The sequence below is a fragment of the Pongo pygmaeus genome, chromosome 20, assembly GCF_028885625.2.
Source record: "Pongo pygmaeus isolate AG05252 chromosome 20, NHGRI_mPonPyg2-v2.0_pri, whole genome shotgun sequence".
NCBI lineage: Eukaryota > Metazoa > Chordata > Mammalia > Primates > Hominidae > Pongo > Pongo pygmaeus.
Window position 1 is genome coordinate 924,147 of NC_072393.2, and position 18,892 is coordinate 943,038.

Consider the following 18,892-nt stretch of genomic DNA (forward strand, 5'->3'; position numbering starts at 1 on the left):
GGCTGCCTGACCGGTTCCCGGGGACACCGCGCTCAACCCTGTGGTGACAACAGGGGATTCCGAAGGACAGGGAAGTCTTACTTTCTGTTAAACACTTTTATTTTCCCTGAGATACAATCCACGCCAGGAGAGGCACCAGTCCGGAGCATATGACTCAATGGTTTCAACGTATTCTAAGGCAGACCACCATAACTTCTAATTCCAAAACATTCCATTCCCCCAAAAAACAGCCCTGTCCCCAACAGCAGTCACTCCCCACCCCTCTACAGCCCCTGCAACCACACGTCCACTTCCCATCTGTGGACTGACCTGCTCTGGACACGTCACATGAACGGAGTCACGTGCCGTGGACTTTTGCGTCTGGCGTCTCTCCGCGAGCACGTCTACGCAGAGCATCCATGCCGGGCGCAGACGACAGATCTAACCCCCGCCTCCTCACAGGGCCCAGGAGGCCCGGGGTGAGAGCTGATGGGACCCACGCGTCCGAAATCCCCGTCTGGCCAGAACCCCAGGTTTGCCTTCGCCCCCAGGGCTGAGCCCTCTCCTGAGTCCTGGGCCCTGTGACAGGTGACCGCACCTCCCAGCAGGGAGGCAAGGTGACCACTTTGCTGGCAGTCTGCTCTTCGTCCCAGCCCGAGGGTGCAGGTGCCGGCCGACCTCCCGGGGGTTGGGGGCGAGAGTGCAGAGGTGAGGGGCAAGGCTGAGAGTCCACCCACACTGCTGGGCAGACAGCGGGCAGGCCAGGACAAGAACCAGGTCGGGGTGACCTCGCTCTTAGGCTTCAACTGGCAGCTGGACACACCCAGCCCTCCCCGTGTGCTGTCTGACCACACAGCCCTCGGCTGTGGAAAAAGTGACCGGAGGCACTCCAGGCCTGCCCGCAACAAATCACACACACATGTGCACACAGGCACAGGCCACACACATGTGCACACAACACACACACACAAAAAACACACGTCCACAAGACACGCACAAGCAGGGGTGCATGAAAACACGCAGCATGCACACAACACACACACACAATGGACCCATGCATAACAGGCACAGGTGCACAGGCAACATGTGTGCACACACAACATGCACACAAAGTACACGTTTGCACAAGCATGGGTGCACAGGTGATACACATGCACCCACAACACACACACACAAAATACATGTGTGAGCAACACACGCAAGCATGGGCACATGGACACAGACAACACACACATAACATGAGCACACACACAAAATACACGCAACCACCAAAATACACACACACAACACACGAGGACGGTCACACAGGCACGGGCAACACACAACAAAATACACACACGCATAACAGATTCATGAACATGGGTACACAGGCACACACACACACGAACACAGGTGCACAGGCACACACAACACACAAACACGGGTGCACAGGCACACACAACACACAAACACGGGTGCACAGACACACACAACGTGCACCCATAAAACACACACGTATGAAACACACGAACAACACACACATGCACAGGAGCACACAGCCACAGGCATGCACAATGCACACACAACGCACACGCATCCGTACAACGCACACACAACGCACACGCATCCGTACAACGCACACACAACGCACACGCATCCGTACAACGCACACACAACGCACACGCATCCGTACAACGCACACAACGCACACGCATCCGTACAACGCACACACAACGCACACGCATCCGTACAACGCACACACAACGCACACGCATCCGTACAACGCACACACAACGCACACGCATCCGTACAACGCACACACAACGCACACGCATCCGTACAACGCACACACAACGCACACGCATCCGTACAACGCACACACAACGCACACGCATCCGTACGACGCACACACAACGCACACGCATCCGTACGACGCACACACAACGCACCCGCATCCGTACGACGCACACACAACGCACCCGCATCCGTACGACGCACACACAACGCACCCGCATCCGTACGACGCACACACAATGCACCCGCATCCGTACGACGCACACACAATGCACACGCGTCCGCACGACGCACACACAGAATACACACATCCATACAACACACAGGCACACAACACACATGTGCACGCACATGGCACAACATATAGATACACAAAGACACGTGTACACACACATGCACAGTCCCCAGGGCAGCGCTGGCATCATGGGGGGCTGCCTCCACACCGCCTCCAGGAGTGTTTACAGCTGTGGATTACATGATACCGCCCCCTTCCCAGAGCTGATCCCACCCCCCAGCATGGGGGCCCCCTGGGAGGGGGCCTCTGGGAGCCGGACTGGTTCTGCCGACACAGTCGCCTCTTTGTTTGGGGCAGAGCTCACTCTGGCAGTGTTGGCGTTTCCGCCTGGGCCCTGCCGGAGGGGCATCCGTGACTCTGCTGGAGCCAGGCTGGGCCAAGCCCAAGCTGGTCACACCCCTCACACCCCTGGGGGTGGGGAAGGCCTTAGGCAGCAAGTGGGTGGGGGGTCTAGGGGTGGCTGGCGCAACCTCTCTCCGCCTCGGTTTCCCCACCAGGTGAGAAGGCAGTGACTGCCCATGGTCACGCGACTGGAGAACATGCACCCTCTCCTCCGCACCTGCACACCTGGGTGCCTCCTGTCTAGCCCAGACTCCAAAGCCAACCAAGAGTGAATGGACGAACGGAGAGGCCAGACCCCAAAGCAAACCGAGAGTGAATGCATGAGCAAAGCTCCTGCTACCTCTTCTGTGCTCTGCCTGACAGGCTCCCTCCCCCTGAAAGTCCAGCCCCTGCCTGCACAGCCCCCTCCACACCAGGGTCCTCCTGGCTCCTGGCAGGTGTGGGCAGATGTCTGCCGGGATCCTCAGAGTTAAACAAAAGCCTCCTCCCTGTGCTCTGAAATCACACTCCAGGGGCTGGCAGACGCCTTCCAAGTCCTTCCCTCTCCAAGGACGAGAGCCCGCCTGCGTCTCCTCTGCCGTGGGAGGCCCTGAGGCCCCCATCCTGCTGTTCTCCATCCCACCCACCGAGGGGCCCAGATCTCAAATTCGCCCTTTTTCGTCAAGAACTCTGAAGGTGGACCGGAGCAGGCCACTGTGAGAAGCCATCACCCCACGACCAGGGCCACCCCTGGGAAAATCTGGGGCTGGGCAGCCAGATCCCTGAAGACCAGAGGATGTCTGGGAAGAAAGGGCGTGGACGGCACCTGCCGGGCCTGCCACAAACTCTCTGGGTCCCAGGTCCCCGCTGCTCCTCTTCCAGGGCCAAGTCAGGGAGAGCCATCCCAGGGAGGGCACCCGAAACAGCACAGCACCCCTCAGTCACGAAGCAGTGCCGGCTGCCCTGGCCCGGAGGAAGAGGCCTGGAAGAAAGTTTGAAGCCTGTAATCCCCGTGTAATCGGGCTGGCTGCCCACGGGGTCTGCGGCCCTGGGTCCTCGGCCCCTCCCATGCTCTTCTCTTGAATCTTGGCTCCCTCTGCCCCTCTGTGAAACACTCACTGTAACCACCCCCCACAAACTGGCAGCCAGCATCAGCACAGGCCAGCTCCGAGGCCGGGCACTCTCGCTGACAGGGCGTGCAACAGATGGCACCAAACCCATCCCGACCCGTCCCAGCAGTCACAAGCAGGAAGGACGTTCTGAGCAGGCGGGAACAACAGGCATTCCGGGAACAAGCAGCCAGGGGAGGCCCCGGCTACACATTTTAGAGATTTTTTATTTATTTATTTTTTACTTTTCAGAATGTTAATCAGTTCATCCAAGGAGACACCCACCGTCCCTGCCCCAGCACCATCCGTGCCCGGCGTCCCTGGAGGCGCTGGGTGGGCTCTCCACAACGCCTGCCCCCCACGCCCCAGGCCAGTCTGGGGATTGGTCCCTCCAGGCCCCACCTGCCTTATTCTTCGGGACTCTGGGGTGGTGGGAAGAGTGCCCTACGGGGGACAGGACCCACCAAGAGGCCTGCGCTTCCCCTTCACCGACACACGCTGTTCCCGGGCCCCACTCGGGCCATCTCAGCCCGCTACCCTCCCTCCTGCCTGTCCCTGGAAGCCGGGTTTGAATGCGACCCGCACTCCCACCCCCAACACGCTCTGCAGACTCCGCCCAGACGGCCCCGGGGTCACCTAATATCAGCAAGCCCCCATCCCAAACCGGGGGACCTCCATGCAGAAACCGAGAAACCATCTGCCCCAGAAGAGAAGTCGGAGGCCCCAGGAGCGGGAGGGGCGGGGAGCAAGGGGAGGGAGGGAGAGAGGGCTGCGCTGCGGGGCCGAGAGGGCAGGGGTCCTGGAACCGGGGACAAGGAGGAGGAAGGGACACGAACGCCCAAGGAGCCTGGAGTCAGGAATCGGGGAGGCGGGAGAGACCGGGGGTCACTCCTACGAAGGGGTCGAGGTCACGAGGCGCACGGAGTCGAGAGTCCCCAAAAAGGAAGGCCAGGATACCGAGGAAAAGCGGGTGCGGGGTCACCAAGGGGCTCGGGGGCACCGATGAGTGCGGGGTCAAGGGTTACCAGAAAACGAAAGGTCGGGGGTCACCAAGCAACGCGGGACAGGGAGTCACCGGGAAGAGCGGGAAGGAAAGGTTGGGAGGGTTGTCGCGGAAGGTGGGGTCAAGGTTCACGGTAGGGGGTCGCCGGGGGGGGGGGGTGGTAGGTCAAGGTTCACGGCGGTGGTCGCGGGGCAGCTCGGGGTCAACGCTGGCGGCGAAGGGCGGGTTCGGAAGGGGTCGCGGCGGAGGGCGGGGGTCGCGCCGCGCTCGCCCCCGCCCCACGGTCCCCAGAACCCCCAGCCCCTGGCGCAGGGTTCCGCGGGGAGCGCCGGACCCACAAGCGGGGTCGGGCCAGGCAGGGGTCGCGGTGGAGTCGGGGCGGCGGTCGCAACCAGAGCCTCACCTCGGGCCCGGGTCTGGCCGGGCGCGGAGCCCGCGGCGCCTCACTTTCTCCGAGCCTCGCAGCGGCCTCCGCTCACTTCCGGGTTTCGGTCGCCATCTTGGGGGCCCCGCGCACTTCCGGTCATGCCGCGGGGCGGGGCCTCCAGCTGTGGGGGCGTGGTCTCGGTTCGGGGGCGGGGCCACCTTCCAAGCCAATCCCTTGAGGTCCTTCTGCTATTCGGAAGGGGCTGGGACTCCTACGGCTCTGGGTTCGAATCCCGCCCTGCCTGGTTCTCTTGAGACCCCAGCACGTGCTTTCACCTCCTCAAGCCTCAGTTTCCTCTTCTGCACCGTGCTGGTGAAATGGAACCTGCTTTGTGGTACAGCATCCCCTTTTTTCCTCCTTCCTCAGAACCCCCTCCAGGCCTCTGCATGTGCCGCGTCCCCCACTGGGGCTCACTCACCCGAGACTTTTAAACTGAGACTCCCTCAAAAGCTACTAAGACGATCACCAGCCGGGCGCAGTGGCTCACACCTGTAATCGCAGCACTTTGAGAGGCTGAGGCAGATGGCTCACTTGAGGTCGGGAGTTTGAGGCCAGCCTGGACAATATGATGAAACCCCGTCTCTACTAAATATACAAAAATTAGCTGGGCATGATGGCGGGCACCTGTAATCCCAGCTACTCAGGAGGCTGAGGCAGGAGAATCGCTTGAACCTGGGAGGTAGTTTTGCAGTGAGCTGAGATTGCACCACTGCACTCCAGCCTGGGCAACAGAGTGAGACTCCATCTCAAAAATAAATAAATAAATAATGAAATAAAATAAAATGAAATAAAATAATCACCTCTGGGCCTGTCAGACATACCCTCTCACCAAAAGTTATCTCTGTTCATTAATCTCTCTCCCTAACCAAATACAGTTCTGGACGCTGCAGAATGGTGACTGGCACATGGGGGTTTGGGTAAGTCCCAGGGGCTACCCCCAAGACAGCAGGATCCTTTCAGGCAGGGCCACGGGGGCCTGAGGGGCTCCTCCTCTGGGTGGCTGTGGTGGGAGGCTGCCCTTCGTGGGGAGCTGGAGTCTCGGGGCACTTGTCCTGTGACTTGAGCCTCGGGGCACTTCTCCTGTGACTTGAGCCAGTGAAGGCAGATCCAGTGTGGGAGGCACCACTGCCTCCCCAGCCCAATTTCAGCCATGACAATACTGATACAGCTCCCTGGACCCATGCAGCCACAAGCTGGAGGCCTCTGCCCCCATTCCAACCCCCTGAAACTAGAGTTGATTTGTCCATGACTTTGTTAATTCATTCAGTGACTTCTAATCGATGCTGCTCTGTGTGCTTGGTCATGAGCTGGGAAAACCCAGGGTCTCACAGAGGACTCAGCTCTCTGTCCCAACATCAGAAAGCCCCTGGTCGAGGGGAGAGAGAACCAAGACCAGACACTCCAATATGCGGGATCTCAGGGAGGGTTGAAATGTCTGCCTAGGGCTTCATAGAGGGCTGCATGCTGAAGAGGGTGTTGAAGCTGGGGTTTTGAAGTTCAAGTAGGAGTGTGCCAGGCAGACAAGAGTAGGAAGAACGGTTCGAGCAAAGAAGGCCTGGTAAGGCAGATAATAAGTAGATTTAAAATCTTTTAGCACCTCTCTAAAAAACTGAGGCCAAAAGCCAGGCACGGTGGCTCACGCCTGTAATCCCAGCACTTTGGGAGGCCGAGGCGGGAGGAACACCTGAGGTCAGGGGTTTGAGACCAGCCTGGCCAACATGGCGAAACCCCATCTCTACTAAAAGTACAAAAAAGTTAGCTGGGCATGGTGGTGCGTGCCTGTAGTCCCAGCTACTAGGGAGGCTGAGGCAGGAGAATCGCTTGAACCCAGGAGGTAGAGGTTGCAGTGAGCTGAGATCACGCCACTGCACTCCAGCCTGGGCAATAGAGTGAGATTTGGTCTCAAAAAACAAACAAACAAAAAATGGTGGCTCACGCCTGTAATCCCAACACTTTGGGAGGCTGAGGTGGGTGGATCACCTAGGTCAGAAGTTGAAGACCAGCCTGACCAACATGGTGAAACCCTGTCTCTACTAAAAATACAAAAATTAGCCAGGTGTGGTAGTGAGTGCCTGTAATCCCAACTACTCAAGAGGCTGAGGCAGGAGAATCACTTGAATCTGGGAGGCGGAGGTTGCAGTGAGCCGAGATTGCGCCATTGCACTCCAGCCTAGGTGACATAACAAGACCCCGTCTAAAAAAAAAAAAAAAAAAAAAAAATTTCAGGCCAAGGACCCCTGTCATCAAACCCAAAAGCACAAGGGGGCAGATGGGGAAACTGAGACCCAGAAGGCAGAAGTGGTATGTCCAGAGTGAGATGCAGAAGAGGCACAAGGACATTTTGTCCTTCAGCTTGTTGGGGGTCTCCTTTACCCATGGTGACAGAATGGCGTCCACCTGGTGTGAGCTTTTCCTCAGAGTCCCGCAGAGCAGCCAGACCCGACAGAGATACTTCCCTCCACACTGAATCTCTTTTTTTTTTTTGAGACGGAGTCTCGCTCTGTCGCCCAGGCTGGAGTGCAGTGGCGCGATCTCGGCTCACTGCAAGCTCCGCCTGCCAGGTTCACGCCATTCTCATGCTTCAGCCTCCCGAGTAGCTGGGACTACAGGTGTCTGCCACCATGCCTGGCTAAATTCTTGTATTTTTAGTAGAGACGGGGTTTCACCATGTTCGCCAGGATGCTCAATCTCCTGACCTCGTGATCCGCCCGCCTCAGCCACCCAAAGTGCTGGGATCACAGGCGTGAGCCACCGCACCCGGCCAAATCTCCTTTTTTTTGAGATGGAGTCTCGCTCTGTCTCCCAGGCCGGAGTGCAATGGCATGACCTCTGCCTCCCGGTTTTTGGCAAACTAGGTGCTCATCTCAACTGTGAGACTATTTTCTCTTTTTTTTGAGACGGAGTTTCACTCTTGTCGCCCAGGCTGGAGTGCATTGATGCGATCTTGGCCCACTGCAACCTCTTCCTCCCCGGTTCGAGTGATTATCCTGCCTCAGCCTGCCAAGTAGCTGGGATTACAGGCATGCACCACCATGCCCAGCTAATTTTGTATTTTTTTGTAGAAATAGGGTTTCTCCATGTTGGTCAGGCTGGTCTCAAACTCCTGACCTCAGGTGATCCGCCTGCCTCGGCCTCCCAAAATGCTGGGATTACAGGCATGAGCCACCGTGCCCTGCCGAGACTCTTTTCACGGCAAATTGAACAGCAGTTAAATTGAGCAATAGGCACTAAAGATTTGGAAGAGTGAGGAAGCCAGTCTGAGGGCTGGAAGGTGGCGGCTGCATCTGCTCATTTCCTCCCACACTGGACCATCCACACAACTTTTGAGGATCAGTGGAAATGAAAACGCGGTACCCCGGCACAAAACGTATTTCATAGCTTGGGTTAGGCAACAGCAAAGCATCACGCTGAGCACCGGGACCTTCTGAGTGCAGGTGGTGGGCGAAGCCCCGAGACACACACCCATGACGCCGGCCCTGTTCCCACAGCGGCCCTCTGGGGTAGCGACTGGTATTACCTGCATTTCACGAGGGAGGAAACTGAGGCACGAACTGTTCAGGAGCTGCCCTGAGGGCACCAAGTGAGCCAGGAAGAGGCGTGGGCTCTATCTCTGCCACATCCACCTCGGGAAACCACAAGGTCTCGATGGGTAATTTTGCCTAAAGTGGGGGCAGTTTGCCCAGGCCGGGGTGGGTCCAGCCATCTCAGCAGGCAGGAATCCGCCAAGTCGGGGGATGCCTAGGGAATTAGTCAGATGCGGGGATTTCCAGGAAATCACAGGGGGTGGCTCCGGAAAGCAGCAGGGACACAGTACTGGGGCTCATGGCCCAGCCTGGAGCACAGTGCTGTGAATCTGCTGTGCGACCCAAGGAGAGTTACTTAACCTCTCTGTGCCCCGGTTTTCCCACCTGTAAAATGGGGAGGGTGATAATAATAGCAACTAGTGGCCAGGCATGGTGGCTTACACCTGTAATCCCAGCACTTTGGGAGGCTGAGATGGGAGGATCACAAGGTCAAGACATCGAGACCATCCTGGACAACATGGTGAAACCCTGTCTCTACTAAAAATACAAAAATAAGCCGGACATGATGGCACGTGCCTGTGTTCCCAACCACTCGGGAGGCTGAGGCAGGAGAATCGCTTGAACCTGGGAGGCGGAGGTTGCAATGAGCTGAGATCGTGCCCCTGCACTGTAGCCTGGGCAACAGAGCAAGACTCCGTCTAAAAATTGATAATAATAATAATGATAATAATAATAATAGCAACTAGCTGCTAGGTTGTTCAGACAACTCACTAGACAGACAGTGCCTAATAGAATTTAACCACTGTGAATATTTCCAGATGAAATTCTTTTTTTTTTTTTTTTGAGACGAAGTCTGGCCCTTTCGCCCAGGCTGGAGTGCGGTGGCATGAGCTCAACTTACTGCAACCTCTGCCTCTTGGGGCCAAGTGATTCTCTTGCCTCAGCCTCCCGAGTAGCTGGGATTACAGGCACGTGCCACCACGCCCGTCTAATTTTTGTATTTTTAGTAGAGGCAGGGTTTCACCATGTTGACCAGGATGGTCTGGAGCTCTTGACCTCATGATCCACCTGCCTCCGCCTCCCATACTGCTGGGATTACAGGCGTGAGCCGCCCTAGGGAAATTCTTGATTTTCCTCGGTCCAGTCCGTGGTGTCACTGAAGTGGATGTTCAATGAGAAAATAATAAGGATGAAGGCTGCAGGTGGAGTTCAAGAGAGGAGGCATTTTTGACACCACAGATGGGCAGAGATGGGTTGGGGGTCCTGGCCGGCACCAGCTCTCCTGGCTCAGACTTTGGAAGGAGCCCCCCAGGGGAGACGCTCAACTGGTCAGAGGTGTGGATAGCCCCATCCTCCAGCAGTCCCACCCCGCAGAGAGCTCTCAGGCTTCCAGCTCTGGCCCAGGCCCAGGTCCTGGGTGCCCTGTGAAGGGTGGAGAGCTCTCCTGGGGGACAGAGTTGTACCATTTGTGGAGGTTTTCTGGTGGGGCTGTGTTTGACGTCAACACTCTACTCCCCAAACCCTCCCTCTTCCCCATCCCATACAGGGTCCTCCTAAATGTCTTCCCAGCCCCTTCGAGAGAATTGCGGAAGTGGGGTTGCCAGATCAAACACAAGACACCCAGTTAAAATTCAACTGTACGTACGCGACGAGTACTTTTTGTTGTTGTTGCTGTTGTTGTTTTTGTTGTTTTTGAGATGGAGTCCCGCTCCGTTGACAAGAAGGCTGGAATGCAGTGGCGCGATCTTGGCTCACTGCAACCTCCACCTCCCGGGTTCAAGCAATTCTCTGCCTCAGCCTCCCGAGCAGCCGGGACTACAGGCACCCACCGCCACACCCGGCTAATTTTTTGTTTTTTTAGTAGAGACGGGGTTCCACCATCCTGGCCAGGCTGGTCTTGAACTCCTGACCTCGTGATCCACCTGCCTCAGCCTCCCAAAGTGCCAGGATTACAGGCATGAGCCACTGCACCCAGGCTTTGTTGTTGTTTGAGACTGGGTCTCACCCTGTCGCCCAGGCTGGAGTGCAGTGGTATAGTCACAGCCCACTGCAGCCTCCGCCTGCTGCGCTCAAGCAATCATCCCCAGTCAGCCTCCTAAGTAGCTGGGACTACAGGTATGCACCACCATGCCTGGCTAATTTTTTTACTTTTTATAGAAACGGGGTTTCACCATTTTACCCAGATTAGTCTTGAACTCCTGAGCTCAAGCAGTCCTCCCACCTTGGCCTCCCAAAGTGCTGGGATTACAGACATGAGCCATCACACCTGGCCCCTTCCTTCCTTCCTTCCTTCCTTCCTTCCTTCCTTCCTTCCTTTCTCTCTCTCTCTTTCTCTCTCTCTCTTTCTTTCCTTCTTTCTTTCTTTCTTTTTTCTGTAGAGATGGGGTCTTACCATGTCGCCCAGCCTGGTCTCAAACTCCTGGCCTCAAGCAATCCACCTGCCTCGGCCTCCCAAAATGCTAGGATTACAGGCATGAGCCACTCTGTCCAGACTGTCTTAATTATTTCAAATTGCAGAAAACTTCAGACAAACATGAAGGTTGTTTGTAAGGACCTTCTTGGGCTGTGCCTCAGTTTCCCCATCTGGGAGATGCCAGCCTGGATTCCCCTCCCGGCCTCAGTGTCTCTCCTGGGCGGCAAGAAGGACTCTGGGACCGTGCCCGTTCTGCCTTCCACGGGGGCGAGGCAGGTGCCTAGGGAGGGGGAGGTGCGTGGTGGTGACGGGCGGCTCCCGCACAGAGCCTCAGACCTGGGCAGGTGAGGTGGGCAGGTGGGTCTGGCCCGGCTCGGCCCGATGCGGGGGCAGGGATGGGATGGAGCCACTTCCTGTTTCTCCACATTCTGGAAAGTCCCTGTGTTCCCGAGCAGAGGGGCACCTCCTCCCTGCCAGCCCTCCTGGGCGCCGGGCTCCTCACCACTTCTCCTTTCTCCACCCACTTCCCCAGCGGACTGGCCTCGGACCCGCCCCTTCCCCTCCTGCCTCTCTCCTCTTTTCTCTCCCAGTCAGGCCCTTCCTGGTGTGCAGAAGGGAAAACTGATTCCACAGCAGCTGGGCCTGCCCGACCCAGGAGGCTACATCTGTCACCCCTCTGTCTGTCTCTGTTTCTGTCTCTATCTGTCTCTCTGTCTCTCTCTGTCTCTTTCTCTGTCTCTGTCTCCTTGTCTCTCTGTCTGTCTGTCTCCGTGTCTCTCTGTCTCTCTGTCTTCGTCTCTCTGTTTCTGGCTCTCTTTGTCTCTTTGTGTCTCAGTTTATTTCTGTCTCTTTCTGTGTCTCTTTGTCTCTGTCCCTGTGTCCCTCTGTCTCTGTCTCTGTTTCTCTGTCTCTGTCTCTGTGTCCCTGTCTCTCTATCTCTCTCTGTCTCTTTGTCTCTGTGTCTCTCTGTCTCTGTCTTCGTTTCTCTGTCTCTGTCTCTGTGTCCCTCTGTCTCTCTGTTTCTCTTTCTTTTTTTTTTCTTTGAGACGGAGTCTTGCTCTGTCCCCCAGGCTGGAGTGCAGTGGCGTGATCTCGGCTCACTGCAAGCTCCGCCTCCCGGGTTCACGCCATTCTCCTGCCTCAGCCTCCCGAGTAGCTGGGACTACAGGCGCCTGCCACCACGTCCGGCTAATTTTTTTTTTTTTTGTATTTTTTAGTAGAGATGGAGTTTCACCGTGTTAGCCAGGATGGTCTCGATCTCCTGACCTCGTGATCTGCCCGCCTCGGCCTCCCAAAGTGCTGGGATTACAGGCGTGAGCCACCGCTCCCGGCCTGTCTCTCTGTTTCTCTATCTCTCTCTTTGTCTCTGTCTCTCTGTCTCTGTCTCTGTGTCCCTCTGTCTCTCTGTTTATCTCTCTCTGTGTCTTTGTCTCTGTCTCCGTGTCTCTCTGTCTCCGTCTTCATCTCTCTGTCTCTGTATCCCTCTGTCTCTCTGTTTCTCTAGCTTTCTCTTTGTCTCTGTCTCTGTGTCTCTCTGTCTCTGTTTCTCTATCTCTGTCTATCTCTGTCTCAGTCCCTTCTTTCGCCACCATCCCCCTCCCGTGGCCGCCCTCACGTGTCAGCACCATACCCTCCCTGTGGTCAGGGCCACCTGCTCCAGGGTGTCCTCAGGCCGGTGCTGGCCGGAGTGTTCCCGGGCCCTGCAGCTACCTGCTCGACCAGGGCCAGGCCCAGAGTGAGATCCTGCCAGGCCAGGTCGGGGCAGCCTCTGTGCCAAGACAACTTTAGGGAACAGCAAACCTGTCTGACGGGTTTGAGATTCCACGTGGGACAGACTTTCCCACCTCCGCACTGACGCTAGGACAGCTGGGTTGAAGGGGCCCAGTGACACCCCTGACGTAGCACCCCAGGCTGGGCACAGGCTGCAGCAGCCTAGTCTGGGTCAGGGCTGTGTCTGAGGTCGGGCACCCAGGGCAGGCTGGGTGAAGGAAGATCAGCAATCTGCCTGTCGCCCTGTGAGGGGAGGATAAACAGGGAGAAGGCACTGCACATGCAAAGTCTCAGCAGGGACAAAGACTCAGGGGAGAGTGTGTGGGGCCCAGGTTGTGAGGATAGATGGACTGGGAAAGAGGGATGGGACCCTGGAGGGCCTGGAAGCTAGACATGGCCTGTATTCTGGGGGCACTAGGGAGCCATTGAGGGTTCTGGAGCAACGGAGTGGTACAGTCACAGTGGGGCTAGAGGTGTACTGGATGGGGTGAGGCACAGGGACTGAATTTCAGATCAGAAGGCTCATCTAGTAGTAAGACTGAGGCCGGAGGAGGCTGAACTGCCCCGAAGATGAAGAAAGGAGCCAAACTTGGCTGGGCGCTGTGGCTCACGCCTGTCATCCCAGCACTTTGGGAGGCCAAGGTGGGTGGATTGCCTGAGGTCAGGAGTTTGAGACCAGCCTGCCAACACGGTGAAACCCTGTCTCTACTGAAAATACAAAAAAATTAGCTGGGCATGGTGGCAGGCGCCTATAATCCCAGCTACTCGGGAGGCTGAGGCAAGGGAATCGCTTGAACCAGGAAGGTGGAGGTTGCAGTGAGCTGAGATTGCACCACTGCACTCCAGCCTGGGTGACAGACAGCAAGACTCCGTCTCAAAAAAAAAAAAAAAGGAGCCAAACTTTGAACTTCTTTTTTTTTTTCTTTTTTGAGATATGGTTTTGCTCTGTTGCCCAGGCTGGAGTGCAGTGGCACGATCTCGGCTCACTGCACCCTTGAACTCCTTGCCTGGAGCAATTCTCCCTCCTCAGCCTCCAGAGTAGCTGGGATGACAGGCGCACCACTATGCCTGGCTAAATTTTAAATTTTGTTGGCCAAGCGCGGTGGCTCATGCCTGTAATACCAGCACTTTGGGAGGCCGAGGCGGGTGAGTCACCTGAGGTTAGGAGTTTGAGACCACCCTCGCCAACGTGGTGAAACCCTTTGTCTACTAAAAAAAAAAAAAATACAAAATTAGCCGGGCATGGTGGCACGCACCTGTAATCCCAGCTACTCGGGAGGCTGATGCAGGAGAATTGTTTGAACCCAGGAGGCAGAGGTTGCGGTGAGCCAGGATCGCACCACTGCACTCCAGTCTGGGTGAAAGAGCGAGACTCCGTCTCAACAAAAATAAATAAATAAATAAACAAACAAACAAACAAACCTTGTTTGTAGTGAAGGGGTCTCACTGTGTTACCCAGGCTAATCTTGAACTCCTGGCTTCAAGTGATCTTCCCACCTCGGTCTCCCAAAGTGCTGAGATTACAGGCGTGAGCCACCGCACCCGGCCTGAACTTTCTATCAAGTGCTCATCATGAGCCAGGATTGAGCTGCAGAAAATGCAGAGGAGGGGGAGACGACCCCCAGGATGCCCCCGACCTGGTACTCTGTACCCCCTGGGCCCACGTCTACGGGCGACGTGGCAGAGGCCTCAAGTGCCAAGTCCTGTGGCTTTGTCCCCGGCGTGGTGGGGAGACACGGGCAGAAGTAGGGCACCAGAGGAGATACTGCCAGGGCTAATCTGCTCTGCCAGGGCTGGGGCCAGAGCAAAGGGCTGGGGGCAGAGCAGGGGCATTGGATGAGGCTGCAAGGTGGGGAGGGCTGGTTGGGGCCATGTATTCATCTGAGATGAATTTCTCAGTGCCACCCAGGGCCAGGCCCCACTTGCAGGTGCCAGGGCCACTACAGAGAACAGACACACCCCGAGGGGGCCCCCAGGCCACGAAGAAGCGGGATGCTGGAGCAGCCTAGGACACAGACACCTTGGCCCTTCGCGGGCGGGCCCCTGCCACGTGAGTTCGGGGCAAGGGTCCCAGGAGGGGGAACGGGCTCCAGGCCCCACCATGGCTGTCCTGAGTGTACGAAGTGGTCAGCCCAGTGCTGATGTCACCTGTGCGGGGACTTCCTGGACCTTCACCTCGGATCCGCTGCCCGACCCCGAGGGAAATTCCAGAGAAGCCAGGGCCACTCCTGGCTGACTCATTCTAGGTGCCAGTAGCACGGGAGGGGCTGGGCAATGGAGGGGCCTGGGGGCATTTGGAGAACTTTGCGGAGTCTGACCACCTCCTCTGAGGGCCAGTTTCTGCTGCTTCCCACGGGGACTTGGGGAAAACTTGGACTCCCCAGCCCCAGCCCTGGCATCATTTTTTTTTTTTTTTTTGAGACAGAGTTTCACTCTTGTTGCCCAGGCGTGGGTGCAGTGGTGGGATTTCAGCTCACTGCAACCTCGGCCTCCCGGGTTCAAGTCATTCTCTCGCCTCAGCCTCCCCAGTAGCTGGGATTACAGGCGCCTACCACCACGCCTGGCTAAATTTTGTATTTTTAGTAGAGACAGGGTTTCGCCATGTTGGCCAGGCTGGTCTTGAACTCCTGACCTCAGGTGATCCACCCACCTCGTCCTCCCCAAGTGCTGGGATGACAGGCGTGAGCCACAGTGCTCAGCCCAGGCCAGCATCTATAGGACACAAGTGGGAATCTGGGTTCTAGGAGGTGAGAACTGGGGGGTGGGGGGTTGCAATGGGTGGAGAGTGTTTTCCCTTCCCTGCAGGCCTTCTCATGTCCGCAGGGTTGCAAGAGGGACCGGCAGAGTTGAAACAAAAGTCAGGGAGCAGGGCTGGGCCCGGTGGCTCATGCCTGTAATCCCAGCACTTTGGGAAGCCGAGGCAGGCTGATCACCTGAGGTCAGGAGTTCGAGACCAGCCTGGCCAACATGGAGAAACCCCGTCTCTACAAAAAATACAAAAATTAGCCGGGCTTGGTGGCAGATGCCTGTAATCCCAGCTACTTGGGAGCCTGAGGCTGGAGAATTGCTTGAACCTGGGAGGCGGAGGTTGCAGTGAGCCAAGGTCGCACCACTGCACGCCAGCTTGGGTGACAGAGCAAGACTCCATCTCAAAAAAACAAAACAGAAGTGTGGGAGCAAGTAGTGAAGACTTCCACTGTTCAAATCCTGCCACTCCCCGCTGGGGCTCTGTGACCTCAGGAAGGCACATGACCTCCCACACTTCAGTTTGCCCATCTATAAAATGAGGATAATCGTGGTACCTCCTTTGGAAGGCTTTTGTGAGAATTTGGTAAGTTCTGGTATGTGTTAAGTGTTTGGAGTGGGGCTTGGGGTATGGTGAAGAGTTTATATTAAAAAAAAGAAAAAAAACCTTCAAGTCGGGCACAGTGGGGCATGCCTGTAATCCCAGCACTTTGGGAGGCCGAGGCGAGCAAATCACTTGAGGTGAGGAGTTAGAGATCTGCCTGGCCAACATGGTGAAACCCTGCCTCTAGTATAAACACAAAAATTAGCCAGGCGTGGTGGCGCATGCCTATAGTCCCAGCTACTCAAGAGGCTGAGGCAGGAGAATCTATTGAATCTGGGAGGCAGAGTTTGCAGTGAGCCGAGATCGCGCCATTGCACTCCAGCCTGGGCGACAGAGCCAGACTCCACCTCAAAAAAAAAAAAAAAAAAAACAAGAAACAAGAATCATGTGGTTGCAAGTGACAGAAATTGAAACTATAACTAGCTCCTTTTTAAAAAACAGGAATTTTTTGCTCATGGAACTGAAAGATTTAGGGATAGATCTAACTCAAGGCCACCCCTCTCAGCACTGTTGATGTTCTGGAAAGGACCATTCACTAGGGTGGGGGCCGTCCTGGGCACACAGGGTGCTCAGCAATGACCCTAGCCTCCACCCAGTCAACGTCTGTAGAGTCCCCACCCGGTCATGGTGACCAAAAATATCTCCAGACATGGCTGAGTGTCCCCTGGGGGTGTAATCACCCTTGGTTGAGCCCTACTGGTCTGGCGGGTTTCAGACACAGCTGGATCCAGGATGCTCAATGAGTGTCACAAGGATGTGTCCAATTCTCCATCTCTTAGCGTTGCCATCCCCTCTCTTGGCTTTTTTCTTTTCTTTTCCTTTCTTTTTTTATTTTTATGAGACAGAGTCTCGCTCTGTCACCTCTGCTGGAGTGCAATAACGTGACCTGAGCTCACTGCAACCTCTGCTTCCCAGGTTCAAGCGATTCTCCTGCCTCAGCCTCCCGAGTAGCTGGGATTACAGGTGTGCGACATCATGTCTGGCTAATTTTTGTATTTTTAGTAGAGATGGGCTTTTGCCATGTTGGCCAGGCTGGTCTTGAACTCCTGACCTCAGGTGATCCACCCGCCATGACCTCCCAAAGTGCTGGGATTACAGGCGTGAGCCACCGCGCCCGGCCTCTCTTGTTTTTTTTTTCTTCAACAGACTTTGCCTTTGTGGGGAAAAGGTGATGCCACAAGCCCCAAATCTCATCTGCTCATCATCTTAACAGCCCTGGCAGGAGTCAACACCTCTTCCCAAGGTGGGGGCACCAAAGTGCCAGGGAGGTTCTCATTCGCCCAGCCTGGGTCACGTGTCCTGGTTGAACCAAGGGCTGTGGCCTGGTAAGGGGATGCCCAGATTGCGAGGCTGGGATCACATGGTTGTATGGAGTGAGCCAATTGGGTGAAAACTCATGGTCGGGATGGGCGTGGTGGCTCACGACTGTAATCCCAGCACTTTGGGAGGCCGAGGTGGGCGGATCACGAGGTCAAGAGATGAGACCATCCTGGACAACATGGTGAAACTTTGTTTCTACTAAAAATACAAAAATTAGCTGGGCGTGGTGTCGCAGCCTGTAATTCCGGCTACTCGGGAGGCTGAGGCAGGAGAATCACTTGAACCCGGGAGGCAGAGCTTGCAGTGAGCCGAGATCGTGCCACTGCACTCCCAGCCTGAGCGACAGAGCAAGACTCTGTCTCAAAAAAAAAAAAAAAGTACAAAACATGAGCCAGGCATGGTGACGCACACCTGTGGTCCCAGCTACTAGAGAGGCTGAGGAGGGAGAATCTCTTGAACCAAGGAGGTGGAGGTTGCAGTGAGCTGAGCTTACACCACTGCCCTCCGGCCTGGGTGACAGGGTAAGACTCTGTCTCAAAAAAAAAAAAAAGGGCCGAGTGTGGTGGCTCATGCCTGTAATCCCGATACTTTGGGAGGCTGAGGCAGGTGGATCACGAAGTCAGGAGTTCAAGACCAGCCTGGCCAAGTTGGTGAAACCCTGTCTCTACTAAAAATACGAAAATTAGCTGGGCATGGTGGCGGATGCCCGTAATCCGAGCTACTCGGGAGGCTGAGGCAGAGAATTGCTTGATCCTGGGAGGCAGAGGTTGCAGTGAGCTGAGATTGCGCCACTGCACTCCAGCCTGGGCAACACAGTGAGACTCTCCTTCTCAAAAAAAAAAACAGGCCGGGCACGGTCGCTCATGCCTGTAATCCCAGCACTTTGGGTGGCTGAGGCTGGTGGATCACAAGGTCAGGAGATCGAGACCATCCTGGCTAACACGGTGAAACCCCGTCTCTACCAAAAAATACAAAAAATTAGCTGGGCGTGGTGGCGGGCGCCTGTAGTCCCAGCTACTCGGGAGGCTGAGGCAGGAGAATGGCGTGAACCTGGGAGGCGGAGCTTGCAGGGAGCCGAGATGGCGCCACTGCACTCCAGCCTGGACGACAGAGCTAGACTCTGTCTCAAATAAAAAGGAAAAATAATAATAACAAAAAACAAAAACAAAAAAAAACACTTCTACGGACAGAGGCATGATTGGCAGGAGTGGGATAGTAGTGGGCAAAGAAGGCCCAGCTGTGCTAAGCAGGCCACCCATCCCATGGAAGGGCTGGCATGGAGGCAGCACCAGTAGACATCAGAGGATGAATGAGTGGGATCCAGTGCTGCTCAGTGAATACATGTGGGTTGTTTTGTTTTTGTTTTTGTTTTTTTTGAGACACAGTCTTGCTCTGTCGCACAGGCTGGGGTGCAGTGGCGCGATCTCGGCTCACTGCAACCTCCGCCTCCCGGGTTCAAGCAATTCTCCAGCCTCAGCTTCCCGAGTAGCTGGGATTACAGGCACCTGCCACCATATCCGGCTACTTTTTTGTATTTTCATTTGTTTGTTTATTTGTTTGTTTGTTTTGAAATGGAGTCTCACTCTGTCGCCCAGGCTGGAGTGCAGTG

At 55.9% G+C, this 18,892-nt stretch overlaps 1 protein-coding gene across 2 annotated transcripts in view; it reads right to left on the bottom strand.

Annotated features, from left to right (window-relative positions):
• SBNO2 (strawberry notch homolog 2) overlaps nucleotides 1-5,013 on the bottom strand; it is a 72,589-nt gene extending 67,576 nt beyond the window's left edge. Inside the window, exon 1 of one of the 2 annotated variants that reach the window (XM_054466104.2) lies at nucleotides 4,884-5,013. The gene's annotated coding sequence lies outside the window, so the exon portion shown is untranslated. The remainder of the gene's footprint in view (nucleotides 1-4,883) is intronic. The other variant, XM_054466106.2, reaches the window with a different exon arrangement.
• Nucleotides 5,014-18,892: the final 13,879 nt, after the last annotated feature.